The 22,525-nt window shown below is 41.0% G+C and overlaps 1 pseudogene; it reads left to right on the plus strand.

Annotated features, from left to right (window-relative positions):
- Positions 1 to 22,525, plus strand: part of LOC125278694 — a 368,525-nt pseudogene that overhangs the window by 256,576 nt on the left and 89,424 nt on the right.

Raw genomic sequence — 22,525 nt, forward strand, 5'->3', positions numbered from 1 at the left:
CTTAGCTTTATGGGTTAACATTACATTACATTATTTTGGTAACACTTCAGTATAGGGAACACATACCGTAAAACTTCAAATAATAGCCCGGGCTTCTATTTACCCAAATTGCCGAACTGCACCGGCTTGTATTTGAGACAGGCGTCTATAAGAGACAGGCCTTTAATTTAGTGTTGAGATGTTCAAGCATGACAGTAGGAGGTTACCACATTATATTACGTTTTATTTATAATTAATTTGAATGTGTTTAACAAATCATTTAATGTAAGAAATGTCTTTGGCTATCGGCAGCATAAAAAATAAAAAATAAAAAACGAAACGATGTGACAGCAATGGGCAGAACAATATAAGTTACCGCTAAAATCCATCGAGCATATGAACTTGTTGCCCGAAACATATCAACAAGAAAGAATGAAGGCTACCCTGTAAAACAACTGCAATCATGTGATAGAAAATTACTCTATTCATCACTATCATCATCCCCGTGATCCTCAATTACAAGTTCATTGGCGAATTCCTCCTCCACGTCGCTCTCCTCCACTTCTCCCTCTCCAGCCTCCGCTAACTCTGCCTGCCTTGCTTGCACTAACAGCTCTCGCCCAGATGCGCACGGCTCTCCCTCTTTGAAACAATGGATAAGGTGATCCTCACTTCCATCAGAAGCTACTGTCAGGCCACATACCTAAGGATAACATCCCGAAGTTAATGAAATATATTATCTCCTCTTTCTCCCTCGCACACACACGCGCGCGCGCGCAAGCATACCATAAAGGAATTTTTCAGCCGCTCCGTATCCAGCTTTTCCCACGCTTGAAGTACCCAGGAAACCAACAAGCGACGAGCTGGGGCCCTCATATTTCCTCCAGCTGTGTACTCTTTGTCCACATCCCCTGCCATCCAGTTGTCATAGGACTCGTGCAGGCTGGCTTTGAATGGTTGGTTCCATACGACGTCAGGGGCTTGTATGTACTTTGTACAGCCACCGGGTATCACAGCCGTGGTTATGTTGTAGCCCCTTTTGAGCTCAGCTTTGGTCGCTGCGCTGATATGACAGCGATATGAATCCCAGGCTAGGAGACGAGGGGCGAAGTTGAGCTTTCCCACCACTCTCTGAAGCCAGTCTGCAGTCAGCTCCTCGTTCATCCATCCATTTTTGGACGTGGCCACCACCACCCCACTGATATTTTGCATTAATTTCACCTCCTTGATCCCCCCTTTGAAGACAATGTAAGGTTTCAATTTGGTCCCGTCTGCTTTCGCAGCCAACACCACAGTTAAGTGGCTCTTCTCATGGCCTGTGGTTTTCAGTGGAACACTGCGTGCACCTCTTGCATCCACCGTTGTAGAGCCCACCATATCAAACCACACCGCTGTTTCGTCCATGGCTATAATGTTTTTCGGCTGTATTTTCTTTGCCTTAATAATCCGCGTTGTATATGTGACAAAATTTACCAGTTTCTCAGTGAAGTGCTTGGCGTCTTTCTGGGCCACAGTTGTGCGTCTTCTGACTTTGCGCCTCAGGAATTTGTCCAGCCAGCCAGCGCTCGCAGTAAAACTCTCCTCATCCCTGCCGTCACTCACTGTTGCATACACTTCTTTTGCCTTGGCCCTGATCATTTTACGTGAGACTCTGAGATGCTTTGCCCGCATGCTGTGGATCCACTCACACACGCACACCTCCAGCTCTTCACTGGCCTTCTTCCTCCCTCCACCTCGCAGTCTGGCCCTTTTGTCGTCTTCCTCGGACAGACGTTGCAGTTCAGCTTTATTTTTACGCCATTCTCGCACTCTCTTTGGATCAACCGAGAAATGTCTTGCCGCTGCTTCTCCCGAATTTTGTTCGGCAAATTTGACAACTGTCAGCTTAAATGTCAAATCATACTTTTTTCTTTTTGTCTCCATGGTGGTATTGAGAGAATTAAGAAAAACTGAAGACTAAAAGAAAGTTCGTTAACCTCTTTGTTATGTTGCCATAGTGATGAGTCGTTCATGAACTGTTGTTGTGTCTGTCACGTGAAATCTAAGCAAAACATAGAACAGACGATCTGACGGGTTTCAGAAGATCAAATACAACCCGATACTAAAAAAACAGACCAGGCCTCTATTTGAGACCGGCCTTTATTTACCCAAACCTGTCGTCACACCAGGCGTTTAAAAGAGACAGGCGTCTATTTGGGACTCGGCTATTATTTGAAGTTTTACGGTATATAAATGATTAACTATGACTTTTCCCTCAAAAAACTCTTAATTTACTGCTTATTATAGTTAATTGTTAGGTTTAGGTATTGGGTAGGGTTAAGAATGTAGAATAAGATCATGCAGAATAAGGCATTAATATCTGCTTTATAAGTACTAATAAACAGCCAATATTTTAGCCATATGAATGCTAATAGTAATAAGCAACTAGTTAAAAGACCCTAAAATAAAGTGTTACCATTATTTTATAACAGTGTCATCTTTTTAAGAAGTTTGAAATGGTCTATTATCTGACCGTCTGTTGGAGGAAACTTAAAAAAACATGAAATGAAAAATAGTCATGACGCTGTTATAATATTATTTGTCAGAGTATTGTCACTTAATGACATTTTAATGACAAGTTCAATTTGTACCACTTTACTTGAGGTCAAGATACATATTTATGACACTATTATAATGACCTCATGACAGCCAATGTCAAAACCAACCACATGACAGTTTAATGTAATGTTAACCCATAAAGCTAAATGATGTCAAGTTGTCATGACAAAGACACTGACAGGTTATGATGTATTGGTTTATGTCAAGTTGTCATAACTCGGACATCTCAAACAATGTCATCTTTGCATTAAAAATGACATAATTGAGCGAATGACACTTAATGACAGTGACATAAACATGCATAAAACATCCTTCATATTCATGACATGTGTCCTGTCAAGATTATGAAGGTGTCATGTCAGTCTTATGCACACCCCTTCAAGTAAAGTGTTACCGAAATATTTAATGGAGGATAATAAATGTGTTAAAAAGATTAATTTTGTTTGTTTCATTTTTATTTATTTGTGAATGATAAGTTAATTACTCAGTTACACCTGTGAAACATCATTTTATAATTATCACTCCACGGTCTCTCTCTTTTCACACCAGGAGCGTTGAACGTGCCCCAGTAAAATGTTCCTAATAAATGACTTTTCTGATCAGGTAGCTTACAAATCTAGCGAAAACATCTAGTGTGTCCTCTCTCGCCTCGTCCCCTCGCTGAGCTCCTCCTCGTACCTTTATTTTTCACCGCAGAATCCTGGACTTGTTTGGAGGAACAAACCTGCAGAAATTATGAATGAATGAATGAATGAATAAATGAATAGGTAAATTAATGTGATGATAGGAAAATAAATAGGCCGAAGGCTGCCCGGCCCCGTACCTCCTGTCGATTGCCTCTCTGCTGTGATTTGGCCTCATGCTGTGCCAGTCTGTGTAGATGGGTTGGTTCTGGCTATTTTTCTTTATTTTTATACTGTTTTAATGAACTGGCCTTTTATTTGTATATAACTCTTTATTATTCGTCCGTGTGGACGGATGCATCGGCACGAATAGGATGTATTTCTATACTGCCTACAAACTTTTAAACTTGAATTCAGCCTTTTGTCTGAATTCAAAAACGTACAAAAACTGTACTTAGTTAGGAATTGCACGTCGGCCCCGTTATGTTCATCGGGGGATTCGAGAAGTCTCATACCAGCCGTGCACTTAACAACTGTATCCAGAGGTGGGTAGAGTATCAAGAACCTGTACTCAAGTAAAAGTACAAGTAGGGTAGAACGGGGCTAAAGGTGCCTTTGATTTTATTTTCCTCTAAACCACTAGATGGCACAAAAACTTGCCGCAGCACTTTCTGCTTTATATCCGCTTTTCAGAATGCACATGCAAATTTGACTGATCCTTACGGAAGAGGATTAGGGCCAAGCAATAATAAAAAAATAAAACCATCTCGAGATTAAAGTTGTTAAATTTCAAGAAAAAACGCGTTAAATTTCAAGAAAAAAGTCGTTAAATTACGAGAACAAATTAGTTAAATTATGAGAAAAATGTTATAATTTAACAAATTTGTTCTCATAATCGAATGACTTTTTTCTCGTAATTTAATGAGTTTATTCTCAACATTTTATCTCAACTTTTGTCTCGAAATTTAACGACTTTTTTCTCGTAATTTAACGAGTTTATTCTCAACATTTTATTTCGACTTTTTTCTTGAAATTTAACGACTTTTTTCTCGTAATTTAACGAGTTTATTCTCAACATTTTATTTCGACTTCTTTTTTCTCGAAATTTAAAGAGTTTTTTCTCGCAATTTAATGACTTTATTCTCAACATTTTATTTTGACTTTTTTCTCGTAATTTAATGACTTTATTCTCAACATTTTATTTTGACTTTTTTCTCGAAATTTTACAACTTTAATCTCGAGATGGTTTTATTTTTTTATTATTTCTTGGCCCTAATCCTCTTCCGTAGATCCTTGACGTGATCGCGGGCAGTGACGCAAAGTTAATTCTGAGGTAGTTTGATCTAATATTTGATGTTTTTTTTAAATGTTGTTGATTTAAGTAGCAAATAAAAATCAATTTCATTAATGTTTGTATTTTCAGACAAAGGTCTTCTTAATGATTTTCAGTTTTGTTCAAGGTAATTCAAGCAACAGTTTTTCAATAACAGAAGAATATGTAAAAGTCTGGTATTTGGGGTAAAGAGCGCCACTGCTGTTCGGGGAAAAGGCACAATAATTAACATGATAATGAATCGCTGGCTGACTTTTCCATTTCATAACATGAAATGGTAGATTCACATAGCAAATATCATATCAGATTGGGTATCCATCTTAGAGATAATACCCATATTCAATGAAACAATCAAATTAAAAAAATATATTATCATTTCATAATAAAATATAATTTATTGATACTACTGTAAATGTATATATATATATATATATATATATATATATATATATAATCTAAATATTATGGGATCTCCTTCAATGCTTTCAGAATCTTTACTTTTTAAAGTAATTTTGTTTATGTATTTTTTAAAATAGATTTTTATATTAACATAGGCCTATTTTAATGATAGTATATTTATTGAACACAAATTAATTATTTTATATTAAACAGCCTTTAGCCCCGTTGTACCCTACTTATAGAAATATTTACTCAAAGTAAAATAATCTTAATAGTTACTCGAGTATGAGTAAAAAGTATACAATGAAAATCTACTCAAATAGCTCGTTCCTAGTTACTATATATATATATATATATATATATATATATATATATATATATATATATATATAATTGCATTATTTAGATATTTAAATTATTATCATAATTAGCATCTTTGCAACAAACACAGAAGAGACAAGCATTATTTCTGGCATCTGTAGCCCAAATATCATTGCATGTCTTTTGCTACAATAACGTATACAGCTACATTTGAAAGAAGAGAGAAACTCTGTGTGCTCGCGCTCATAACCTCTGAACATCTGATCACAAACAATGATCAAATACACATTGACGGATCTTCTTCGGTCTGTTCTCCAAAATGTAATCAAATATATTTCAGCAGGCGCGAGTAAACTGGTTAATTGTGTCTACGCAAAGGCGTTCATTTTCAAGACGAACAGGTCGTCGGCGCCGCCACTGCGCAATAGGCTATCCACAAATTACCATCATACTCTCTGAACAATGGTAGCTTATTTAATGTATAAATTAAGATATATGTTCATGAAAATGGTAAAGAATTGCTACATACTTTGTTATCGTGGCGTAGGAATAATCTGCTTGGTTGTAAAATGCTGGCTATTGGCTGTATGAATTGAACACAGACAGCATACGCAGATCAACTAATAAAGATCTTCATCGCTGGCAAACAATTGGATGCATTTGCAGATTTGCTTTTAATTGACTGTAGATCCACTGCCACTTTATTCAACGCTCCGAGTGAGAAACCGCTTCAGACGATTCAGTGCGTGCAGGAAATTAATCATTCAAACTGATTCGCGAACCAATTTAGACAGTTTTACCAACTTGTTTGATCAAGGCTGCGTTACACTCTAGTTTTAGACACGCACTCGCAAACTTCCATAAACAATTCCCCTCGGCGGAATCACTGCCGCCATTTTGAAGTGAGTTCCACTTCGTGAAGTGAACGGGGGAAGTTTATATGGACAGACCCTCGCTCTCTTGATTTTGACTGAGGGAACGAGTCTACTTCATGCAACACGTTTATGACGTCACCGCATATCGCGTTTAATTTACCCCACCACAAACAACTCTAAGATATATTAATTATTTTTTTAAACATTTAAAACACACATATATACATATAGAATGCTGTATTAAACAATTTTGTAAGGGGAAAAAATAAATAATAAATCAGCTCCATTGTGGATTCCAAGTGATCGAGGGCTTAGGACGTTCCAGTTCAGCCCATTGCAAAGGTTCCGCCAGTAGGGGGCACTCGTGCAACATAAGCAGTGACGTACATCCGAGTCAACGAGACTGAGGGAAGTTAGCGAGGGAAGGGCATTTACAAAAAGAACTGGAACGCAGTTCTAGTCTTTGAACAGAATCGACTCAAAAGAGAGATTTATTTGTGAATGGGGCATCATTCATGAAAAAAGAGACAGAGCACTTGAAGTAAACTACGTATATCTTAACATGTACAGAAATGCATTAAAATAAAGTAACGAGAGGAAAAAGTAGTACAGATTTTTTATTACCAATCTACTAGGGGTGGCACGGTTCACAAAACCCACGGTTCGGTTCGTATCACGGTTTTAGGGTCACGGTTTTCGGTTCTGTACGGTTCTTGTTGTTATTTTTTCTTTTAATCTTTAACACTCCAGAAATTTCCTTCAGCATAAGATATATAGCTTATTAGCTTAATTATCCACAATTTAGGATACAGTATTAACATTTTTTTAATGTAATCATGCAATTTAAGCACATTATTGGGACCATCTCTGAGTAAAAGCTAGGTGAGATTTTCGATAGGAGGAGCCTGATTCGACCACCAATCTCACAGTCGAATCTTCGCAGAGGTGTTATGAAACGAGATATGGGGGTGCTCAATATCTGATTTTCCACAGATGTACTGATCTCTCCCAATAGGTTATACAACCTATTATGTTAATGCTGTAAATAAAATGTGACAAGAAAGAAGCTTTTAATAAATATTTTTAATGTGTGTGAATAAATCCAACCACCCCTGTGACAGATTCAAATTTCACTTCTATGATCCGTGACTGACAGAGGAGCATCTTGGCGGCAGGGATTAAATCTTTAACAATGTCTGGGATAAGAGAATCTAAAGTGTAGAATTGGATGCACTTTGAAATTGTAAAAGATGATCCAAAAACGTATGATGCAAGTTGTGCCAACAGCTCATGTCCTATACAACTCAACGACAAACACCGCGGCGCGTTTCTGCCGGCCAACGTTAACGAGTGACTATAGCGCGCAAAAGACTCAAACGGACACAGGCAGATCGAGTGAAAGTCTGGATTTTTTCAATCAGGTAGGGTACAAGTGATTTCAAAACATTTCAGCCGGTTGTAATTTGATTTTTGGATACTGTGAATGTTTAGCTAAAAAAACTGCCACTCCAGTTTAGTATTTATTGTCTCTGCAGTTAAAAAGACAAAGTTGACAATTCTGGCTATACTTTCGTTATCGTAAGTAACATGAAATCCAAAATGTTCCCACACACCGGATTTGAACGACATGGGCGCATCCGCCAACTCCAGGCAGCCTGCTTTATCTCCTCCACTTGCCATCTCTGCAGCACTACTCCACTTTTATTGTCTTTATGTATGTTCGCGCGATACATTGCGCATGCATCGAACCGTGCGATGCACACACGAACCGAACAGTTCGAGTGTGTTTTCAAAAAAATATCACTTCAAATAGGCAAACACAAATAGGCACTGGAGCATTTGCCAAATCTGTTTCGCCAATATGATATTATTACAGTATCAGCTGAGGGTGCTCTTGCTTTTGCTTGTGTTTGAGGGTGCTTAAGTGCGTAGAACCGGGCCTGCATTGGTGTGACATTTGTAGCAGTTTGGTACTTTGACAGTCAGAGATATAGGCTACATTTGAGTATTGTATCTTTTGATATACACAACAAAATAAAATGGTACACTTTGAAATAACAACTGTAGTGCATTGCGTTGTTTTAAACCCCAAACATTTACTTAAAAGTAGTTTCAATGTAGCTAGCTACTTTTTGTTAGTGACTTGTAGTGTAGCTAACTACTTTTTCAGAAGGGTAGCTTGACTGTAGTTTAACTACTTTAATTTATAAGTAGCTTGTAGTTCGGCAAACTACAGTTTCAGAGTAGCTTCCCCAACACTGTTGATGCCAGATCTCTTTAAAACAAAACTTTTATTTTGAATGACTTCTTCAACTCCAGGAACTTGGGCTTTTTATTCTTGACAAAAAGCACAAATGTCAGGGCATGTCAAAACTTCTCCAGGCCTCAAATCAGCCTCAGACTCCAGAGGGTTAAGCTCCCAATGTAGACAAGTGAAAGTATCTAATAATATTCCTACTATGCATGCTTATCAGCCACCAGCTCAGTCACCTTCCCCACAGTACATTTCCCAGCATCCCTCCTGATCCACACCTGCACATCATTACCTGCACTCTCTATAAAGACTCTCTTCTCCTGCACTCCCTTGTCTGGTCCTGTCGATGTGTATTAGTATGTCTAGTGTACGTCAACTTGTGTGATAATCTTCACAACCCTACCTGTTACTCTAGCTAGTGATGGGCAGATCGAGGCTTCGTGAAACACTGAAGCAGCTGAAGCAAATGTGTCGTAATGTGTCGAGGCTTCGAAACAATCTGACACCTGTCTCCACAGTGACCCCTAGTGGTCAGAACAGTGTAAATGCAACAAAACTCAGCCCAAACATGCATAAAACACCTTTTACAAATGTATTGCAAATGTTTTATTGAAAGTAAAATCTATCAAATGCAATTAACTAATCATCTAATAAGATTAAATATAGAGTATGTGTATAATATGTGTTCTTTTATCAGTTTTCAAGGCTTGTTTCTCTGTTCAATGGCTCAAGATAAACAGGCAAATAAGAGATTAATAACTACCATCATTCATTTTAATTATTCTAATGTCTAATTAAAACATCTACAAATGTATAAAACTGATCAGAGATCAGGTAAAGCCCACAGCAACTTGTTCAATAGTTCTCTTTTCACTTTCACTTTATCATCGTCCTCTACCGGTGAACCAATTTCAATCTGTTGACGTGATGACGCAATGAAGCCTCATTTACTGAAATCACATGACTTTGGCAGTTTGATACATGCTCTGAATCCCTGATTCGAAACAAAAGATTCATAAAGATTCAGAGCTTCATGAAGCAGTGTTTCGAAATCGGCCATTGATCCTGATTTATCTCATGTCTTCTGTTCCTTGTGTCGTTTCCCTGGATTCTCCACTCAGCCTGCATCACCGTCTTCACTGCAATACATGGACTGTATTACCACCAGCCAAGTTCACCATCTGCCATTCAGTGACTGTTTCCTCTTACCTGTTCACTTTTAGCCTGTTCTCTAATACCTCCAATACAGTGAGCAAATGTAAAATATCTAATATATCTCAGATATGATTTTCTCAGCAGTAGCCTAATGTATGCAATTCTTCCTTTAATTTATACCTAACGAATTAATGCGCAATCCAGTCATACAAATGGATTTTTTTTTCTGTTTAACGCAGTAAAAATAACTATTATTATTATTAAAGCAGGATATGTCATGGAATGAAAAGGCATATTTTGCTACTCTTACTGTTTTGGATACATAAATTGTCTATAGTGTGCTGATGCAGCTCCATTGATTATATCTTGAAGTGTAAAATACCGAGTCGCGGTCAGTTTCGACTCTCAGTTGGTGCGCACGCGCGCACACACACGCACACACACACACACACACACACACAAAATGTTTCGATGCAGAGCGAGGATCTCTCGCGCCAACAAGCTCTAAAAGAAGGTGTGGCAGTCAGAGTGACAGTTTGCTCTTCCAATGTCTTGTCTGATATCGTCAGTAATTTGCATATTTCCGTCCCGCCCCTCCTGCGGTAGAATCGGCATGTCACTCAAAAAACTATGGAGCCTATGATAGTGTTGCGCAATATACTAATATTAAAAAAAATAAAATAATAAATAATGAGTAAGTTATAGGCTATTGGTAAGACGAATATTAATCTTGGTTAAAATATAAAAATGACAAAATTATTTGCTAACTTCAGCATATAATTAAACATGGGTCTTATTTTTTTATGCAAAAAATGCATAGAAAAAAAGCTCACTAGAAATAAAGCATACAGTGATTACAGTGTGTCCGGTCATCTCATCTAGTCAAGTCTTTCTCAGTTTGTGTCAGTAACATCCTTTGAATGAACAAATGTGAACTTCGAATGGGAAAAGTCCCTAAAAGTGTGCAGCTCTACCACAGTGTGTGTGTATGTGTGTGTGTGTGTGTGTGTGTGTGTGTTGGTTCCTGTGTCCTGTTCCACCCTCATTGACTCTCCTGTCCTTCAGTCACTCTAGTGCTGGTTTCATCTCACCAATGCCAATCCTCTGGTTCCTTGAGCCGCTGTCAAGTTTCCACCGTCAGCAGAGAGCCTGGAGTTGTCTCATCCCTGACCAGCCTGTTCTCCTGCCCTAATGTTTGGACTGTGTTCCCCCCTGTCTTGTGTTTTGTCTTTTGTTAAATAATATCACCTGCGTCTATGTCCTTCTTTTTCAGAATCCTGACAGAGACAGCTCTATGTATGGACAGGCAAATATGTTGGCTTGTAAATTATATACAGTGGGTACGGAAAGTATTCAGACCCCCTTAAATTTTTCACTCTTTGTTATATTGCAGCCACTTGCTAAAATCATTTGTTCATTTTTTCCCCTCATTAATGTACACAGAGCACCCCTCAGAAAAATACAGAATTGTTGACATTTTTGCAGATTTATTAAAAAAGAAAAACTGAAATATCACATGGTCCTAAGAATTCAGACCCTTTGCTCAGTATTTAGTAGAAGCACCCTTTTGATCTAATACAGCCATGAGTCATTTTGGGAAAGATTTTTTCAGTTTTTCACACCTGGATTTGGGGATCCTCTGCCATTCCTCCTTGCAGATCCTCTCCAGTTCTGTCAGGTTGGATGGTAAACGTTGGTGGACAGCCATTTTTAGGTCTCTCCAGAGATGCTCAATTGGGTTTAAGTCAGGGCTCTGGCTGGGCCATTCAAGAACAGTCACGGAGTTGTTGTGAAGCCACTCCTTCGTTATATTTATCTGTGTGCTTAGGGTCATTGTCTTGTTGGAAGGTAAACCTTCGGCCCAGTCTGAGGTCCTGAGCACTCTGGAGAAGGTTTTCGTCCAGGATATCCCTGTACATTTACATTTTACATTTACATTTATTCATTTGGCAGACGCTTTTATCCAAAGCGACTTACAAGTGAGGAATACAACAAGCGAGTCGTCATGACGAGGCAAATAGACAAGAAGTGCTCATAATACAAGTTATAGGCAGTGCTCAGATTATCCTAAGATACAATAGAGAGGGATTAGAGAAAGTGAAAGGATAGGAGTAAGAAGTTTTTTTTTTTTTTTTTTTTTTTAAGATGAGGTTAAGTGCTCACGAAAGAGATGGGTTTTCAGCTGTCTTTTGAATATTGCCAGGGATTCCGCATTCCGGATGGAGGCAGGAAGATCGTTCCACCAGCAAGGAACAGTGAACGAGAACGTTCTGGAAAGTGATTTTGTGCCTCTCTGTGATGGTACCACAAGCCTTCGCTCCTTTAATGAGCGCAGGTTTCTGGTAGGAGTGTAGACTCGTAAGAGTGAGTGGAAGTAGGAGGGTGCTGAGCCTGTGGCAGATCTGTAAGCAAGCGTCAATGCCTTGAATTTGATGCGAGCAGCAAGTGGTAGCCAGTGAAGAGAGATGAAGAGAGGCGTGACGTGGGCTCTTTTGGGCTCGTTGAAGACGAGACGTGCTGCAGCGTTCTGAATCATTTGTAGAGGCTTGATTGTGCATGATGGCAGTCCAGCCAGAAGAGCATTGCAGTAATCAAGCCTAGAAATGACCAGAGCCTGGACCAGAAGTTGTGTTGCATGTTCTGTTAGAAAGGGCCTGATTTTCCTGATGTTGTATAGTGCAAATCTGCATGACCGAGCTGTCTTTGCAATGTGGTCTTTGAAGGACAGTTGGTCATCAAGGATTACTCCAAGATTTCTGGCCGAATTTGACGGGGTAATTGAGGATGTACCTAGCTGGATGCTGAAATCGTGATTTAGAGTCGGATTGGCAGGGAAGACGAGAAGCTCAGTCTTAGCCAGGTTGAGCTGTAGATGATGTTCTTTCATCCATGCCGAGATGGCCGCCAGACAGCTTGAGATTCGTGCAGCTACTGTGGGATCATCTGGTTGGAATGAAAGGAAGAGTTGTGTGTCATCAGCATAGCAATGGTAGGAGAAACCATGTGCCTGAATGATGGGACCAAGTGATGTAGTGTAAATGGAGAAGAGGAGGGGTCCAAGAACTGAACCCTGAGGAACACCCGTGGTTAGTTGATGAGCTTTGGATACCTCCCTTCTCCAGGCAACCCTGAAAGACCTTCCTGTGAGATAGGATTCAAACCAGAGAAGCGGAGTACCTGTGATGCCCAGTGATGAGAGGGTGGACAGGAGGATCTGATGATTCACCGTGTCAAAGGCAGCAGATAGATCGAGCAGAATGAGAACTGATGATTTGGAATCAGCCTTTGCAATCCGCAGGGATTCAGTGACCGACAGCAGTGCAGTCTCAGTCGAGTGGCCACTCTTGAAACCGGATTGATTGACATCCAATTGGTTGCTCTGTGAGAGGAAAGATGACACCTGGTTGAAAACAACTCGTTCAAGTGTTTTTCCTATGAATGGTAGGAGAGAAACAGGTCTGTAGCTGTCTACAATAGACGTGTTTAATGTGGGTTTCTTAAGCAGTGGGGTTACCCGAGCCTGCTTGAATGTGTTGTACATTGAATGTGCCTGTACTTGGCCGCATTCATCTTTCCCTCGATTGCAACCAGTCGTCCTGTCCCTGCAGCTGAAAAACACCCCCACAGCATGATGCTGCCACCACCATGCTTCACTGTTGGGACTGTATTGGACAGGTGATGAGCAGTGCCTGGTTTTCTCCACACATACCACTTAGAATTAAGGCCAAAAAGTTATATCTTGGTCTCATCAGACCAGAGAATCTTATTTCTCACCATCTTGGCAAACTCCATGCGGGCTTTCATGTGTCTTGCACTGAGGAGAGGCTTCCGTCGGGCCACTCTGCCATAAAGCCCCGACTGGTGGAGGGCTGCAGTGATGGTTGACTTTCTACAACTTTCTCTCATCTCCCGACTGCATCTCTGGAGCTCAGCCACAGTGATCTTTGGGTTCTTCTTTACCTCTCTCACCAAGGCTCTTCTCCCCTGATAGCTCAGTTTGGCCGGACGGCCAGCTCTAGGAAGGGTTCTGGTCATCCCAAACGTCTTCCATTTAAGGATTATGGAGGCCACTGTGCTCTTAGGAACCTTAAGTGCAGCAGAAATGATTTTGTAACCTTGGCCAGATCTGTGCCTTGCCACAATTCTGTCTCTGAGCTCTTCAGGCAGTTCCTTTGACCTCATGATTCTCATTTGCTCTGACATGCACTGTGAGCTGTAAGGTCTTATATAGACAGGTGTGTGGCTTTCCTAATCAAGTCCAATCGGTATAATCAAACACAGCTGGACTCAAATGAAGGTGTAGAACCATCTCAAGGATGATCAGAAGAAATGGACAGCACCTGAGTTAAATATATGAGTGTCACAGCAAAGGGTCTGAATACTTAGGACCATGTGATATTTCAGTTTTTCTTTTTTAATAAATCTGCAAAAATGTCTACCTTTGGATACCTCCCCTCTCTAGGCAGCCCTGAAAGACCTTCCTGTGAGATAGGAATCAAACCAGAAAAGTGGAGTATCTGTGATGCCCAGTGATGAGAGGGTGGACAAAAGGATCTGATGATTCACTGTGTCAAAGGCAGCAGATAGATCGAGCAGAATAAGAACTGGTGATTTGGAATTAGCTTTTGCAATCCGCAGGGATTCAGTGACCGACAGCAGTGCAGTCTCAGTCGAGTGTCCACTCTTTAAACCATATTGATTGACGTCCAATTGGTTGCTCTGTGAGAGGAAAGATGACACCTGGTTGAAAACAACTCAAGTTGAAAACAATTCAAGTGTTTTTCCTATGAATGGTAGGAGAGAAACAGGTCTGTAGCTGTCTACAAGAGACGTGTTTAATGTGGGTTTCTTAAGCAGTGGGGTTACCCGAGCCTGCTTGAATGTGTTAGGGAAAGTGCCAGTGTGGAGAGATGTGTTGATGATGTGTGTCAGTGCTGGTAAAAGTGTGGGAGCGATGGCTTGTAGAAGGTGTGAGGGGATGGGATCTAGAGGGCAAGTAGTGGGATGAAGTTTGGATACTTCTGTCTCAGTGAGGGAGGAGAATGAAGAGAGGAGGTGTGTGGCTGTGTGTGTGGTTGGTCTGAGATCCTGTGTGTGTGGAGCGGAGAACTGACTGCTGATGGTAGATGTTTTGTCAGTGAAAAAATTAGAAAAATTATCAGCAGTAAGGGATGAGGTGGGTGGTGGTGGAGGGGGGCAGAGGAGAGAGTTGAATGTTTTGAAAAGTGTGCGTGTGTTTGAAGCGCTGTTGATTTTGTTGTGGAAATAGGAAGATTTAGCAGCATGAATTTCAGCAGAAAAGGATGAGAGCAGAGACTGATAGCTACTTAGGTCAGATTGGTCTTTTGATTTGTGCCACTTCCTCTCTGCAGCCCTGAGTTTGGTCCGATGTTCACGAAAAACATCAGATAACCAGGGATTAGAGGGAGTGGCACGTGCAAGCCTGGATGACAGAGGACAGATACTATCTAGAGAAGAAGTTAATGTGGAACATAAAGTGTCTGTTGCTGTATTCACATCCAGAGATGAGAATTGTGAGGGTGAGGAAAGGGAGGATGATACAGTAGAGGAAAGATCAGAAGAAGAAAGAGAGCGCAGGTTTCGTCTGAAGGTAACTGGTAGAGGGGTTGGTGGTGAACAAATGGGGAGTTGTAGATTAAAAGTGATGAAGAAATGATCGGAAACCTGCAGAGGTTTTACCAAAATGTTGTCAGTGATGCAGTTGCGCGTGTAAATGAGGTCAAGTTGGTTGCCAGATTTGTGTGTACTTGTGGTGATGAGCCGATTAAGATCGAATGAGGCTAGAAGAGAGAGTAAGTCTGAAGCATAAGGCTTCTCTAGATGAATGTTGAAATCGCCAAAAACTACAAGTGGGCTACCATCCTCTGGGAATGAGGACAGCAGCATGTCCAGTTCCTCTACAAAGGTATCCAGTTGGGCTGGGGGGCGATAAATTACTACGATATGAATTTTGACAGGAATTGAGATTGTAATTGCATGAAACTCAAATGAATTGTTGTTGCAAAGAGAGGAGTGAGTCAAATATTTCCAATTGTCAGAAATGAGAAGACCTGTGCCCCCACCCCTCCCAGACTGGCGGGGGGTATGAGAGAAATTGAAGTTGCTGGAGAGAGCAGTTGGGGTTTCTGAGTCCTCTGGATAAATCCAGGTCTCAGTCAAGCCCAAGATATTAAGAGAAGAATTAGTAGCAGTGTTAGTGTTAGAAGAGGAGTAAATAGGATGCAGGTTAAAAACATTGCACTGCCTTTTACGTGGGTTAGTGGAGCGTTGCCGAGAGACAGCAGGAATGTGTTGAAAGCACATGCCGAGGATAAGGAAAAGTGTGAAAGAAAGGAAGAAAGTTAAGTGCCTACCGGTGTTGCCGCTCGGTGGAGTCGCGCAGGTAGAGTCGCAGGTCTTAACCCGAGTCGGTCTTCACACGAGGAGGCTGAACGCTTCCGCGACAGCGTGCACACACACTATTAACACGTGATTGAAAACAGCCAGGCCCGCCTTGCAAATTAGCACTGCAAAAGCCTAAACCCGTGAATGGCTGAAAAGCGAAACTAAACTTTGCTCAAGTGCGGACAATTACACCAATCGAATCTGTAAATGCGAGTACAATAAAAATACAACTATAGTCAAATATGGAAAATAGGGCAAGTGCAGATTGAAAAAAGAATCCTTCTTAGCAGCAATTAATAAACAAAGCAAATGACGCAGAACAGATATTAAGCAAAACTCTTATGCGCTCTTGCCGTCATCAATGTCAGCCCGCTAGTCCTGCTCACTTCTGAATTACACACGTTTAAGTATGTTTTCCCTCGCCAGGCCCGCCTTGCAAATTAGTACTGCAAAAGCCTAAACCTGTGAATGGCTGAAAAGCAAAACTAAACTTTGCTCAAGTGCGGACAATTACACCAATCAAATCTGTAAACGCGCCTGTTATTCTAAACAAGTACAATAAAAATACAATTATAGTCAAATGTAGAAAATAGGGCAAGTGCAGATCGAAAAAAGAATCCTTCTTAGCAGCAAATAATAAACGAAGCAAAACTCTTACGCGCTCTTGCCGTCACTGGTGCCTTCATTGGTGCCGTCACCAATGTCAGCCCGCTAGTCTTTTTACTTGGTGCAGGGTCTGAAATATTTATTATTCATCTCACATTGTCACTTTAAATTTGAGTTTCCTTATCAAAATGTAATTTTTCTACCATTTTTTTTTTTATTGTGTTGTTTCAAGCGTTTTACATAGGCTACTTAGGCTATTTTTCAGTGGCATTTTATTCCCTTCCCTTACTTGAAGGTCAAAATGACAGTTTCAGTGCAGCTTCAAAGGGCTTTAAATGATACCAGACGAGGAATAAGAGTCTTATCTAGCAAAACGATCTGCCATTTTCTTAAAAAAAATACAACTGTATATGCTTTATAAACGCAAATGATCGCCTTGAACGTACTTCCGCATTCAGCATTCTTCAAAACGCTTACACTGAATGTCCTACACCTTCCCTATAAGAGGGTATGCATTGACATCACTTTCCCGCTGGAACGCGCTCCCTCAGCTCGATTGAGTGGCAAAAGAACCTGCTGCATGACTGGATTGAATAGGGGAAGCTGCGAAAACGAGAGTAAAACAAACGATTACACTGAAGTTTGGACTCGAAAGTGTTTCTTAAAACTTGTCAAATAAACCTAATCCATGGATATTGACATGCAGCCAGGAGTCATGTTTCATGACATTTATATGTGCCTGATTTCAACGCCGAGGAAATACATAAAGCAAATCTGCTTTATTTAACTACAATATAGGTAGGTTTAAATCCGTGTAATCACTTAAAGTGCGAAAGTTTGGGAACCACTTGCAGAATCTGCGAAAATGTGAATAGTTTTAACAAAATAAGAGAGATCATACAAAATGCATGTTATTTTTTATTTAGTACTGTCCTAAGTAAGATATTTTACTTAAAAGATGTTTACATATAATCCACAAGACAAAATAGTAGCTACATTTATTAAAATATTTTCAGTTCAAAAGTTTGGGAACCCTTGATTCTTTATACTGTGTGTGGTTACCTGGATGATCTATGACTGATTTTTGTTTTGTGATGGTTGTTCATGAGTCTCTTGTTTGTCCTGAGCAGTTAAACTGAGCTCTGTTATTCAGAAAAATCCTCCAGGTCCTGCAGATTCTTCAGTTTTCAAGCATTTTTTGCATATTTGAACCCTTTCCAGCAGTGACTGAATGATTTTGAGATCCGTGTTTTCACACTGAGGACAACTGAGGGACTCAAACTCAACTATTAAAAAAGGTTCAAACATTCACTTTTGCTTCAGAAGGAAACACGATGCATTAAGAGTCGGGGGGTGAAAACTTTTAGAATTTGAAGATCAAGGTAAATTGTACTTAATTTGTCTTCCGGGAAACATGCAAGTATCTTCTGTTGCTTCCGAAGGGAAGTACTAAATGAAAATATATATATATATATATATATTTCAACAAAATAAGAAAAATTTGAACTTCTTCATCCTGTTCAAAAGTTTTCACCCTCTGACTCTTAATGCATCGTGTTTCCTTCTGAAGCATCAGTGTTTGAACCTTTTTTAATAGTTGAGTTTGAGTCCCTCAGTTGTCCTCAGTGTGAAAACACGGATCTCAAAATCATTCAGTCACTGCTGGAAAGGGTTCAAATATGCAAAAAATGCTTGAAAACTGAAGAATCTGCAGGACCTGGAGGATTTTTCTGAATAACAGAGCTCAGTTTAACTGCTCAGGACAAACAAGAGACTCATGAACAACCATCACAAAACACACAAACAGTCGTGGATCATCAGGTAACCACACACAGTATTGAGAATCAATGGTTCCCAAACTTTTGAACGGAGATATTTTAATAAATTCATCTACTTTTTTGTCTTGTGGATTATATGTAAACATCTTTTATGTAAAATATCTGACTCAGGACAGTACTAAATAAAAATAAATAAATAAAAAATAACATGTATGATCTCTCTTATTTTGTTAAAATTATTCACATTTTCAGAGATTCTGCAAGGGTTTCCCAAACTTTCACATACCACTGTATATCGTCCATCCCTAAAACATATATAGTTTTATAGTATAGTTTATTTCTTTATTTAAAAAAAAAAAAAAAAAAAACAATTATGCAGAATATAAGATGGAAAATATTTAATTTGTGAGTTGTCAACATAATATATAACAATACAATATATATGGTATGATTTTACCAAAATCCATCATTTCGACACAAAATGATAACGGCAAATCCACGTTTCTCTGCTGGAGTCGAGCTGTTTCTGTGAATTACAGTGATCTATTTGCCTCTTTTTTTCTGTAGCTTTCGGAAGTCTTTAAATGTATACTTCAGGTTTTGTGTCAAAGCTATTTGTACAGTCAATCAATAATTGGGTGTTTTTAAATAAACACTGACAAAAACTATACTATAACAATATGTATGTTTTAGGGATGGACGATATGACGATATAAGTGATTACTCAGATTCAAACCTACCTATATTGTAGAATATAAAATATTCACAGGCAGATTTGCTTTATGTATTTCCCCGGCGTCGAAATCAGGCACATACAAATTTCAGGAAACACGATTCCTGGCTGCATGTCAATATCCATGGATTGTCATAAGGAACACTTTCGAGTCCAACATTTAGTGTAATTCGTTTGTTTTACTCGAGTTTTTGCAGTTTTCTCTATTAAATCCGGATATTCAGCAGGTTCTTCTGCCACTCAGTCCAGCTGAGGGAGCGCGTTCCGTCGGGAAAGTGACGTCGATGCATACCCTCTATTCTGCTTACGGGAAAAAAAAAAGAAACTGGCGCCGCGTTCGTTCCGTTAGTATAATAGGAAAGGTGTAGGACATTCAGCATAAGCGTTTTGAAGAATGCTGAAAGCGGAAGTAAGTTCAAGGCGATCATTTGCGTTTATAAAGCATATACAGTTGTATTTTTTTCGAAAATGACCGATCGTTTCTCTAGATAAGACTCTTATTCCTCGTCTGGTATCGTTTAAAACCCTTTTAAGCCGCATCGAAACTGTAATTTTGACCTTCAACCGTTTGGAGGCCATTGAAGTCCACTATAAGGAGAAAAATCCTGGAATGTTTTCATCAAAAACCTTCATTTCTTTTTGACTGAAGAAAAAAAGACATGAACATCTTTGACCACAAACTGACCACTTCAAAGACTGTCCTAAACAGCCGTGACACAAAAGGATTTTTTTTTTTTTTTTTTTTTTTTTAATTGTTTCTAAATTTCTGAGATTTTACAGCTATTAGTTCAGGTCATAGAGAGGAAACAAGGACATAAATGCACAATGACAAGTATGTATTACTTAGATTTTGAAAAGAAATAAAAAAAAACAACAATGATCAAACTGTGAGGTAAATTAGCCTATCCATTGTTGCTATCATCATGGTTATTAAAGTCATGCAAAATGATATTCAAGCTCAAACCAGTTTAGTATTATGCAAAGCTCAAACAAGTGTATCATAGATTGTATAAGTCAGTGACTAGGTATTTTTGAATAATGTTTTATGGTTTAATTTTGTTTAGTTTAATTTAGTTTGGTTTTCGTGTTTAGTTAGTTAGTTAGGTTAGTTTTTTGCTGTTATCATTGGCTGTGATTTATGATTGATTTTGTCATCTTGTAGCTTTGTGACATCTGGTTAGGACATGGTAAAAAAAAAAAGCACACTGTAAGCTGCCTTTTCACTGCACACGACATTAGGATACGATTGTTGAATTTCGCCCCCTAGTGGCAGTCGCACATAATTTTCAAATTTAAAGCGCCACAGGAGCTGCCCTCTTCCAGCGCTCTGTTGTAAGCCACCTGAACCCCCTTGCCTGCAGACGGTGGGACAGGGCTAACACACAGAGAGGATCGATCACTGTTGTTCCCAAACCCATTCAGTGAGATTATTGGATAACGTTGGGAAAGCGTAACCTTTCGTTAGAAAAGGAACGCTGCAGAAGCCACATCCTTCCCCGAAGGAGTTATGTGGAGGAGAACATATGGACTAACCGTGTAGGTTGTACAACATATGGAAGGACTGGGGTGACTCCAACTCTGTGAGAGATGGGTTCTCCCAGAGGGAAAGACACGGGCTTCGTTTAGGAGCAACCATGGAAAAACCATATGGAATCCCCATAGGGTCACACATATGGAACCCAGCCTAAATCCGGTTCTCAAGGATGCAACGGAGTATAGGCCTGGCGCCAGACGCTCCGCCACTTCGGCTGCAGAAGGGTAACTGGAGGACTCAACAGGGTCTGCCCATAGGGACTCTCTGGAGCAAAGAGAGGGCATGTAGCGCAGCAAGCCGACACTAAGCCGGGGCCTCTCCGTGCCTCTGACCTGAGGCGAGAACATGGGAGGAGACCGGCTCGACACGAAGGCTATAGTATCTAGTGAACATGTTAGGTGTCGCCCAGCCCGCAGCTCAACAAATGTCTGTTAGCGAGGCGCCACGAGCCAGCGCCCAGGAGGATGCTACACCTCTTGTGGAGTGAGCATGCAACCTGAGCGGGCAGGGCACGCCCTGGGCTTGGTAAGCCAGGGCGATGGCTCCACTAACCAGTGGGCCATCCTCTGCTTGGAGACAGCCTTTCCCTTCTGCTGGCCTCCGTAACAGAGAAAGAGCTGGTCTGAGGTAATGAAGCTTTGAGTTCTGTCTATGTACAGTTGCAAAGCGCGAACTGGACAGAGCAAAGCCAGGGCTGGGTCTGCCTCCTCCGAGGGCAGCGCTTGCAGGCTCACTACCTGGTCCCTAAATGGGAGTGGTAGGAACCTTGGGCACATAGCCAGGCCGGGGTCTCAGTACCACATGGCTGTCACCCGGCCCGAACTCTAGGCACGATTCGTCGACCGAAAATGACTGCAGGTCCCCTACCCTCTTGATGGAGGCCAATGCAACCAGCAGCAAAGTCTTCAGAGACAGAATCTTTAAGTCTGCTGATTGCAAAGGCTCAAAGGGAGCAATCTGAAGTGCTCGAAGCACCAGAGCGAGGTCCCAAGAGGGTATGGAGGGAGGTCGAGGAGGATTTAACCGTCTCGCCCCCTAAGGAACCTGACGACCAGGTCGTGCTGACCAACAGTTTTGCCATCTATGTTGTTGTGGTAAGCGGAGATAGCAGCAGTGTGGACTTTGAGGATGGAGGGGGACAGCCTACGCTCCAACCCTTGCTGCAAGAAGGACAGCACGACTCTGATCGAGCATCTTCGGGAGTCTTCTCGGCAAGAAGAACACCACTCGATGAACAGGTTCCACTTCCGAGGCGTAAGCACGTCTTGTAGACGGTGCACGTGCCGAAGTGATGGTGTTACGTACCTCGGGAGGTAAGTCACCTAGAACCTCCGTATCCTGTCCAGGGACCAGACATGGAGTTTCCAGAGGTCTGGACACGGGTGCCAAAGAGTGCCCCGTCTCTGAGAAAGAAGGTCCTTCCTCAGAGGAATGGGCCAGGGAGGGGTTGTCGCGAGGAGTGAGAGTTCTGGGAACCAGGTCCGGTTGGGCCAATAGGGCGCAACTAACAGGACCGCTCCTCGTCCTCCCTGGCTTTGCACAGTGTCTGTGCAAGTAGGCTCACTGGGGGAAACGCATATTTGCGCAGGCCCTGGGGCCAGCTGTGTGCCAGTGCGTCTGTCCCGAGTGTTCCCCCGGTCAGAGAGTAATACAACTGGCAGTGAGAGGTTTCTGGTGAGGCAAACAGGTCTACCTGAGCCTCTCCGAACTCTCTCCAGATCAGCTGGACCACCTGGGGGTGGAGTCGCCACTCTTCCGGCAGCGCAGTTCATGAGAGCTCGTCGGCCGCACGGTTGAGCACACCGGGGACATGGATGGCGCGGCGAGTTGCGACATGCGACGGGAGTGTAGACCACCTTGACGATTGATGTATGCAATGGTCGCAGTGTTGTCCGTACGGACCAGTACATGCTTGCCTCGTTGCGGCCCTTT

Source organism: Megalobrama amblycephala, linkage group LG1, assembly GCF_018812025.1.
Source record: "Megalobrama amblycephala isolate DHTTF-2021 linkage group LG1, ASM1881202v1, whole genome shotgun sequence".
Taxonomy (NCBI): domain Eukaryota; kingdom Metazoa; phylum Chordata; class Actinopteri; order Cypriniformes; family Xenocyprididae; genus Megalobrama; species Megalobrama amblycephala.